The sequence below is a fragment of the Notamacropus eugenii genome, chromosome 4 (genome assembly GCF_028372415.1).
Source record: "Notamacropus eugenii isolate mMacEug1 chromosome 4, mMacEug1.pri_v2, whole genome shotgun sequence".
NCBI lineage: Eukaryota > Metazoa > Chordata > Mammalia > Diprotodontia > Macropodidae > Notamacropus > Notamacropus eugenii.
This window is the reverse complement of record NC_092875.1, coordinates 418,302,414-418,313,006: the sequence shown is the minus strand read 5'-3', so window position 1 is coordinate 418,313,006 and position 10,593 is coordinate 418,302,414.

Below are 10,593 nucleotides of genomic sequence, written 5' to 3'. Positions count from 1 at the left end.
AACTTGAATAGAAAATTATTAAATTCAGTCAAGAATTGAACAGAAAAAGAGTATTGGGTTGCCTTAGGGAAAGAGTAGTGTTTGCTTTCTTAATGACTCTATCATTTTCCCTAAAATTAAAGCCATTTTTTTGGAACAGTTTCCAGCAAAGTGTTGACTGTCTACAAAGACCCTGGGATTGTAGTTTGTGTCCAGCTTGGAAAGAAAGGAAACTAACCCATACTTAGCCTTCAAGTACAGATGAGGGAGTAGCTCCCAGGTTGTTTCAAGTAGAGTAGACAGTGGGAGTTTGGGGGAAACAGAAGTGAGGATGAGGAGAGAAGAGAAGGGAGATGTGGTAGTGGTCCAACCCTAGCAGTACTGAGACGATTGCAGTTGCTGTCTGCCACAACTGAATTTCCCTTCTTTGAGACCATGAAAGATGACTTCTGTCATGGATGTTGCTGCCAGTCCAGTAAGGAAGCCCAAAAAGCCAGAGTGTGGGAATGCAACAGGGATTTATACTTGGAGTTGGATGGAATCATGCTATAGAAACTGAGTGAACCTGATTCCCCCTACCTTCCCTAGTGACTGAGGTGGTAATGGGGGAAATATCCTTCCACCTTAGCTACTGAGGAGGGTGATGTTTGTATGTTTTGTTTTGGGTTTGTTTTTTTTGTTTTTTGTTTTTTGCTATATTTCTAAAGTAAATATTCCTTTGTAAAAGGTAATTTAAATGTTAAGTGAGAAAGTGGAATTGGGTGCAGAGGACCCTCCTGAAATTGAAGGAACATTATCAGTGGGAACTTGAGTCAATGGTAAAGAGACTAAACACCCCCAAACCCTTTGTGGTACCAGAGGATATTGGAAGAGGAGTAAAATGTAATAAGGGAAGCTAGGGGGCATAAAAAATGGGCAAAGCACCGGACCAAGAGTCAGGAAGATCTGAATTCAAATCCAGCATCAGATACCCCTAGCTGTGTGACCCTGGCCAAGTCACTAAAACTATGTTTGACTCAGTTTCCTCAATTGTAAAGTGGTGGTAATAGCAATACTTACCTTGTAAGGTTGTTAAGAGGATCAAAAGCGATATTTGTTTTTAAAAAAAGCATTTAATTTAGTATCTGGTTCATAGTAAGCATTATATAAATAAATATTCGTTGCCTCCTCTACCCCACTCCCCATATCTGGCCTTCAGGAAGTGGCCTAAATAGTCACTATTGTAGCAACAATAGCAGTGTGAAAACAAATGACTTTAAATGCTTAAAAATTCTAACCAGCACAATCAGCATTCCAGAGGACCTGTGATGAAGCAAGTATGCTGCCCACTTCCTGATAGGTGATAGATTCAGGGAACAGAAGGAGACATATGTTTGGATTCTCTCCAGGTAGCACCAGAGACTTCTCCTACCATGTCCCTGTCTCATCTCGCAATCTCACCGAAGCCCTATAATTCAGTACTGGAAGTACCCACCTCTCCAGGCTTTCTCTTTCTCTCTCTGATTGAATGATTCCTCCCAGAACTTCCACTTAAGAAGGGTGCCCAAACCAACCATGTCTCATTCCTCTCCATTTAATCCTCACAATAACACTGTAAGTTTGGTACTATTATCATTTCCATTTTACACATGAGAAAAGTGACTCTCAGTCGGAGTTAACAAATATCTGAGGCAAGATTCAAACCCAGGTCTTGATATTCCAGCTCCTGTCTACTATGCCACATGCTGCACAATTTTCCAAATTTGATCCAGCCCTAATTCTTCCCAGTTTGTTATTCATCAATGGATATCATCCACTTGATTTTCCTGTGTGAATTGCTCCCCCAGTCTCTTCTGAAGATGTATGGATCTCATTGACAAGACAATGAGTAACATTCACTGACAAGTTTTGCTAGGATCAATGCAGTCACTATGTTTTCAGAATTCTACCATCTATTGAGAATTCCTCTTCATGATGGACTCCGTGTAGAGCATCCTCCATACAGGACACAATCTCCAGACATGACCTCTATTAATGTAACCTTAAAAAGCATTAAGGCAGTTAGGTGGTACAGTAGATAAAGTGCCCGGGGCCTGGAGTCAGGAGAACTCATCTTCCTGAGTTCAAATCTGGCCTCAGACACTTACTAGTTGTGTGGTCCTGGGCAAGTTACTTAACCGTATTTGCCTCAATTTCCTCATCTTCAAAATGAACTGAAGAAGGAAATGGCAAACCATTCCAGTATCTTTGTCAAGAAAATCCCAAATGGGGTCATGAAGAGTCAGACATGACTGAACAACAAGAAAGCATTAGCTTCTCTGAGTGGTCATATAAGTACTATGATCTCTTATTGAGTTTCTAGTCAAGCAAAATGCTGTCTTTTTTATTGCAAGAATTATTTTCTGTCTACTGAGAATCTCTCCCATCCTTTGTTCAAGAAACTATCATTAATTTTAAGAATCCCAGGTGCTCTTTTTAAAATGTGCTTGCAAATTACATTAGTCACTGTACAGCATATGTGCTGATGTGCTCTGATGTGACCAGCATCTTTCTGAATGTAGTCCTGTGCTTCTGATTCCTTTCTTTTCAAAGGTATGAGGTCACTTTAGTTGGTGAGAGAGGGATTAGGAAAAGAACAAATAGAATCTGCAACCACGGATCCATTTGGCAAAAATTTGCCAAAATCAAAAAAAGAGTTAATTATAAGACATATTTGGAGCTTGAACATAACCTCGATGTTTATCCTCTTAGATGAAGAAACTAAGGCTGAGAGTAGGTAAGTGACTTGTTCGAAGTCACCCAGGTGGTAAGTAGAACTCCTTGACTATGGTACCATTGGGAAAATCTTACTGTTGTTCAGTCTCAACCTTTTACACTATAATTCAAGTCCATTTATTTCTTGTCCTGCCCTTTTACAGACACAAAATAGCATGCCATTATTTCTTGGATAGCAATCTTCAAATATTTGTTAAATTACCACTCTTCTTTTTTCTTTTCCAACTAAAGGAAGAAGCTTTTTACTTTTTCCCTCATAGACTTTATTTATCTTTCTGGGTTTTCTTTGAGCTTTCCCTAAATTGACTAGCCAAGTACTCAAATGGGTCTGAAATTTCATAAATTCAGAATTCTTCCAAGGATGAAGATTAGAACCTGCCCATGCTATGTGATTCTTGTTCATATTCTCTGTAAGTTTGCCTAGAAGGTAGGTCTTCCTCATTTTCTCTTGATGTTGAGACTGACTTTCCAAGTAGAACACAAGATGTGTCTACTTGTCATCCCTTGTGCTTGTCATGTGGTCAGTCCACATTCTTTCCTAATCATAAAATTCCTTGATGATTTCTTCTATTCCTGTTCTTCATCAGAATTCCTTATTGGTTCATGTTGCAGTCTGCTCATACAAGAAATGAGCCTCTCCATTGCACTCTCTGTAGAGAGTGTTTTGATAATGTAACAACCAGGACTGAGGTAGAGAGGAACAAGTACTTAGACACACTTTTTTTTCTAATTCAAATGTACTTCTCTTCATTCAAACTAGAGGTCAAGTTAATACAAATACACCAGAACTTTCTACCTAAGGAAATCTATATCTCACCAAGGCCTCCATAACTCACCATGACCCATAAACCGGATTTAAAAGTTTTAAAGCACAGATCTAAATGCCTGTGCCCTTCCTAACTGACCCTTTGCACATCATCACACCTGTAATGCTACCACAGTTAGTCAGGTGGTGAAAGCAAAATCACAACCAAACTCAGTAGATTTCTTCTTTGAACTTCCAGAGCTCCTGAACCAACTGCCCCAATCCCCAAAGCCAGGAGTAAGAACTTTAAAACTGACCCTCACCTCCAGCAGTACTAATAGAAACCCTGTATTAAATTTTAAAATAAGCCAGCATATATAGTAAAAAAATTTCTCTTAAAAATTTCACAATCTGCAAAAGTATATTTTTTCTTTAAACATAAAAGTTTGCAATATATAGTAAAACAAAAGACTCAGGAAGAATCATTTTTTAAAAAAGAAAAAGAAAATAAGAAATCTGAAGTTCTGAATTAAAGCTGAAAACAAAAAAATACTCTGTGGTTTTAACCAGTGACGTTTAGTTTTATTTGTGCTGATGGGCTAGACACATAGGTTCCCAGAGGATTGATGCTTCTTCCTCAGGGGCACTGGAACAATCCAGGGGGTTATTAGTACCCTAGGGTGCAATTGGGGGGCATTGAATAAAAACAAGGGGGAGATGGAAGTGAAGGAAAGAAGAGAAGAAAATTTTGAAAAACCATTGGTACATGTTTCATCTGTTGTGTAACAGTGCAAGTTGGAATGATTTTATTTTCCAAATAAGCACACAAATGCAAGTTATGACTTGATCAGTAGTCAAGTTCACCAACAGGTCTTAACAAGCAAGTGTTGGCATGTGATCATGTCACACATTGTCAAGAAGTTCAACATGCATAGGCAAGAATATGTGCATATAATGACTTGTTTACAATATGATACTATAAGGTTACATGACACAATATCGCATAATCAAAATTTCAATACAGGAAGAAAACTACAAATTTACAATAAATAATTAACGTGCTATTTTTAAAAATATTTTATATTTTTAAAATGATTCAAATTTCAAAAAAAAAAAAGTTAAAGGGTCAAAGAGAGTAGGTTTCCAGGGAGGCACTGGGTATTTTTTTTTCAAAAGAGGGCAGTAGGCCAAATAAATTTGGGAACCTCTTGGCTAGAGAAAAGAATATATAAACAAAACTGCAGTCCAAATTTAATCTGTATTATCAACATTTTCTCCATAACTTTCTTAAATATAAATAATTAACAAAACACTAAATGAAGCCAGTTTCCAAAGTATAAAGTCACAATGAAAATTTAACAATCATCTCTCAAATCTCATCCAAGTTGGCTTCAGCATACTCCTGACTTTCTGTAATAGTCATTTTTGATTTTTCAGTGATAGTTGGGAATTCACAATATTCTTCCCAGACTTGTATTGCTCAGTACTATATAAAATGTATGAATACTGGTATGATCAATTCTAGGTACAGGACTGACTGACTCAATTCTGAGTCTTTTACTCTTTAAAAAAAAAAGTCCTGACAAATTATACTCTTTGTTTATGTGTGTATGTATGAAATTACAATTCAGACTTCATTAATTCAGAATTGGTGATTAACATCACCAAGGGCAATGCAAATTTACCTTTGTTCTTTCTAAGAAAAAGAGGGGGAACTGAAGTTGGTAGGCAAATAAATTGCTTCGAACAAATTGTTTTCAAGCAGTCATTTATATGTAAATTGATATAATTACAGGTTCTTGTCTATTCATTAAAGCAGTCCCTAATGGCTTCTACTAGGCAACACTTTTGTTAGCTTTCTGTTATTGTTACTATATATTTGAAAATCAATAATATTGTATTTTTTGTAAGTAACATTCTGGGGGATACTATTGTGCTATAAGACATAATGAAGGGGATAATTTCAGAGAAACCTGGGAAGACTTGTGTGAACTAATGCAAAATGAGTGAACCTAACTAGAACAAATTATACAATAACAATTTGGTAAAGACAACTCTGAAATTCAGTCTTAGGAATTCTGATCGACAGAGAAATGATAAAGCAACCAGTCCACCAATAAACTTCCTTTTAGTGCTTACTGAGTGCCAGACACTCTGTGCTAAGCATGCCAGGGATACAAAAATGGGCAAAAGATAGCAGTCCCTGCCTTCAAGGAGCTTACAAACTAATGAGGAAGACAACATATCAGCAAATACATACAAAGCTGGTTAGATACAGAATAACTAGGAAATAATTAACAGAAGGAAGGCACTGGAATTCAGAGAGGTTTCCTATAGACTCAGCCTACTGTCCCCTTTTCAAAAAGAAAAAAATTTACACAGCACGCTCCAGAAATTTACTTTCTTTAACCCTTTAACTGTTTTTTTTTTAAACTTGTGTCATTTCAAAAAATTATAATTTTTTGAAATGACACTTCTTAAACTTAATAATTTATTGTAAATTTGTAGATTATTTTCCTGTACTGACATTTTGATGACACAATGTAACCTTATAGTACTGTATGGTAAGCAATTCATTGCACACACATATTCCTGTTGATGCATGCTGGACTTCCTGACAATGTATGACATGCTTGCCAGCCAATACATACTCGTTAAGACCTGTCAGCAGACTTGATCCCTGATGGTTATAACCTGTATTTTATGTGTTTATTTGGAAAATAAGGCAATCACTCCAAGTTTAGCTCTGTTACACAACGGATGGAATGTGTACCAATGGTTTTTCTCTTCTTTTCTTTTGCTTGCTTCCATGGTCCCCCACAATTGCACCTGAGGCTACTATCACCCCCACCCCCTCTATCATTCCAGTTTCCACCAGGTATCACCCATTTGAGAACCTAGGCATGTAGAAAGTGGGAGTTTAGTTGGGACTTCAAGGAAGCCAGAGAGGAAATCAGTGGAGGAGAGAGAACATTCTAGCCATGGGAGACAGCCAGAGAAAATATCCAGAGCTAAGAAACAGAGGATTTTGTTTGTGGAGCAGCCAGGAGGCCAGCGTTACTGGATGAAAGAGTACACATTAAGGCAAAAGGTATAAGAAGACTGGAAAGATAGGACGGGGCTGGGTTATGAAGGAATGAAAATGCACCCAGAGTATTTTTTTATTTGCTCTTGCAAGCAATAGGAAGCCACTGGAATTTTCTGAGGAGGAAGGTGTCGTGATCAGATTTGAACTCTCTGGATCTCACTTTAGGGGCTAAATGGAGGATGGATTGAAGTAAAGAGAGACTTGAGGCAGGCAGACCTACCACTAATGAACTCAGAGGGCACACTGAAGCATTTTGGGGGGCCTGGCTAAGGTGAGAATTTGTTTCACTCAGCTCTACATGTATTGAACTGTTTTGTTTTTCTTTCTCAAAGGCGGTAGAATAAGATTCAGAACTGAAAATAAAATAAAACTGAATTTTAAAAAAAGAATATGCTCAATTGAATCACTTCTCTAGATTTTTACAGGCTTTTCTCTCAATTACTCCAAATTGGGGAGGTTTTGTTTTGTATATTTAAAAAAAATCATTTTCTTGCTTTTCTTTAGTCTCATTTCTCTCTTCTCTCTTCCTTACAGTCTGATATCCTGAAGAGGAGGTTTCATTGAAGAGGAACTGAAAGATGGGCTCCACATTAGTGGATTTGTGTATTTTTTTTCCTTCTGATTGCCAGCCCGAGAGACTCCATCTCTGTGGTTCACCTAAAGTGATCCAGGTTACAATCCACAATGGGATGTGGATAAATGTTAATGCAGAGCAAACAAGATCTCACAGACTTGTTTTGATCACAAAGAAAATATGACTTGCTGATTGTATCTCCTTTTGTTGTCAGGATTAGGTACGCCTAGGAATATTTGCAGTGCTTCTGTTTATCTTGTTAGCCTACCTGAGATAGGGCCTTGTTTTTCCAAAGTCTTGAGCAAAGCAGCCGTTCTGCAAAGAAACTTTGCCGTGTGTGTGTGTGTGTGTGTGTGTGTGTGTGTGTGTGTGTGAGAGAGAGAGAGAGAGAGAGAGAGAGACAGAGACAGAGACAGAGACAGAGACAGAGACAGAGACAGAGAGACAGCTCACATAGGAACAGCATGTGTCCTCTCACATCTTTTATATTTGACAATCATTCCTTCCTTTAAAAAATAGGCATGTGCTTACCTTACTCTGCGTGGGCATAAGCAATGAATCTCAAAAGTTTGGCTCATTAGATTTAAAATTAGTTCTTATTGTAAAGCCTGAGGGCTTGCTAGTGGGCACAAATCTATCTCCGTTCACTTGGCTGAATTCACATCTCATTAGCTATTTTGGCCAGATTCAACATTAGTCCTCCAAAGCTTAACTGATCAAAGAAGAGAGAGATATTGCTTCTTTCAGAACAATCTAGGTGATTTTATTTCAGGGCCCTTTAGTCCCTTCCCTTCTCCTGAGATATCATCTCACATTTATTTAGAACTAGAAGGGATTTGAGCTAGAAAAGATCTTTGACATCATCTCTAGGGAAATTATTTTGGGTCATGGTCCCCTTTGGAAACTTACCTTCTCATATTAATGTTTTTAAATGCATAAAAATAAAATATGTAGGATTATGAAGCAATCAATTATATTGAAATGCAGTTATCAAAAACATCTTTTTTTTTTTTAAAGTTCACAGATCCCAGGTTAAGAATTTCTCACTAGGACCACCATTTCATTTTATAGCAGATGGAGGGACCTATTCAGCCCAGAGGGAACAAACAGCAGAGCCAGAATGCAACTGAATCCTCCCACCTGAAAACCAGCCTTCTTGGACCCATGGCATACTTTTTCTGACTCTACCCCCAAAATACTACTGTGTTTGAGAGGCCTTCTAGCCCAACATTCTGTCTTCCCCCAATCAGACTCCATTGGTTACTCTATCATGGAAATGAGATGAAGTTATTAACCCACCCAATGCATACCCTACAAGCTGTAGACCCTCCCCCAACTGGAATGCCTCACCTCACCCACCCATCCAAGAAGAAAGGTGATAAAAGAATCTAAATTTAACAATGACTTCAGTAGGGAAAGGGATTCCCATGGCAGGAAGTGCCCCATCGACAGAAGACAAAGTTTTGCAGTATGCCATTAGGTTACCTTGTCATTGCTGAGATGTCCTGAATTGGACCAAGCCCTGAGATCTCCCTGGACCTCCTCACACCACTATTTCTAGCTGACACATGAGATATCTGTGCTGTTGGGTCATTTGTCTGGATGTCATGACCACCTATGAACTCCCATCTTGTTTTTATTATACTACTGCAGGGTTACTGCGTCACTGAGGCTGCAGATCATACAAGTAGGACGTATTTAGCTTCCCATCACCAGATGTCATTTATGATTAGTTGTGACCTTAATGAAGAGAATGGACTCTTTCAATCCATCTCCTAGACAGGTGCATCCAACAGAAAAATAGCATCACTGACACATTACTGCCCTTCCTCTCTATGCAGGAACATTATGACAACACTTTTCAAATATATATTTCATCTTCTTTTTTAATCCAGCTCATTCATTATTCCTTTGTACAACCTTTGGGATAAATTAGTTGTTTTAAAGATGGAGAAACTGAAAGACACTGAATAGGAGTTCGAGAAATTTGATTCAAATCATGATATTTATTAACATTGAGAAAGTCAGTTCACCTCATTAGCCTAGGACTCACGGCTGGAAGAGACTTGAGGAATCAACTAGCTCAGTGTTTCTCAACTCAAGGTCTGTGACTTTGAGTTTATGGGAATTGAATGTGAATACATACACATATTTTTAATATATACATATATCCATATTTAGAATTCAACTAGTTCAAGGTTTCTTAATTTGAAGTCTGGGGAATTGAATAGGAATATAAATGAATAATATATATACATGCACATGTGTTATATGTGTGTGTATACATGTGTGTACACATATAAATTGAATGGGAACATATATGTTTCCCTTATACATATATATCATACATATGTATATGTGCATGTGTATACACAAACATGTATACACTGCTGTTCTGTCATTTTTCACTCATGTATGACTCTTCATGACCCCCAATTAGGGTTTTCTTGGCAAAGATACTGGAGTTGTTTGCCATTTCCTTCTCCAGCTCATTTTTTTTTAATGAGGCCTATTCACTGAATGGGCATTACCTTCTTCTAAATAAGTACCTGAAAAGGCCTTAGCCCATTGCATCCTGGGCCATCTCCAGTCATCCTGATGAATATCTGGTCACTGGATTCAGATGGCTCTGGAGGAGAAGTGAGGCTGGTGACCTGCACAGCCCTCCCTCACTCAAAACAAAGTCAAGTGCAGGTCATGTCATCATTTCTCTGATGGCGTGGTCTTCTTTGGCAATGGGCCACATACCCATTTGAACTTAGGTCTTCCTGACCTCAGGCCCCATGCTCTATCCCCTGCACCACTTAAATATCAACATGATTATTCTCATTTTATAGATGAAGGAACTGGGGCTTAGTGAAGAGAATTGTAGGACTGAGAGTTGGAAGGGACCTTAGAGATCACCTAGTCCAACCTTCATTTTACATGAGGCCCCAAAAGGTATTTTGATCTTTGTCACATTGTTAATGAGTGGGAAGATGAGAACTTGAAACCGTGTCTTTAAGACTCTTTCTACTAATTTGTGCAGTCTAGAGTCACACTGCTATTAAGAGCTGAATCTGGGATTCAAATTTAAGTTTTCCAACTCCTAAGCTAAGTGACCTTTCTGTCTGTGAAGTTATAGAAGTACCATATAGAAGTACTTTCATGACCATAGGAGTGGCTTTGGAACATCAGTCATCAGCTCTTCAGTATGGACTATCCCATGGGTGGATCATTGTTAACCTCGAAATAGTTAATAGGATGAAAATCCTCCATGAATTTTTTCTACCTTGGACTCCCCCTAGGAAGCTTACATCTATCAGAAGAACTTAATTTGCTGGTATGGGTCTTAAGGTTTTCAAATCCCTTTTTACTTCAAGCAGAAGGCTCTATTCTAGATAGATGATGAACTGTGGACATTTCTGGTTTGATTGGGCTGGGAGAAGAGAGAGATTTAACTGTGGAGATTGA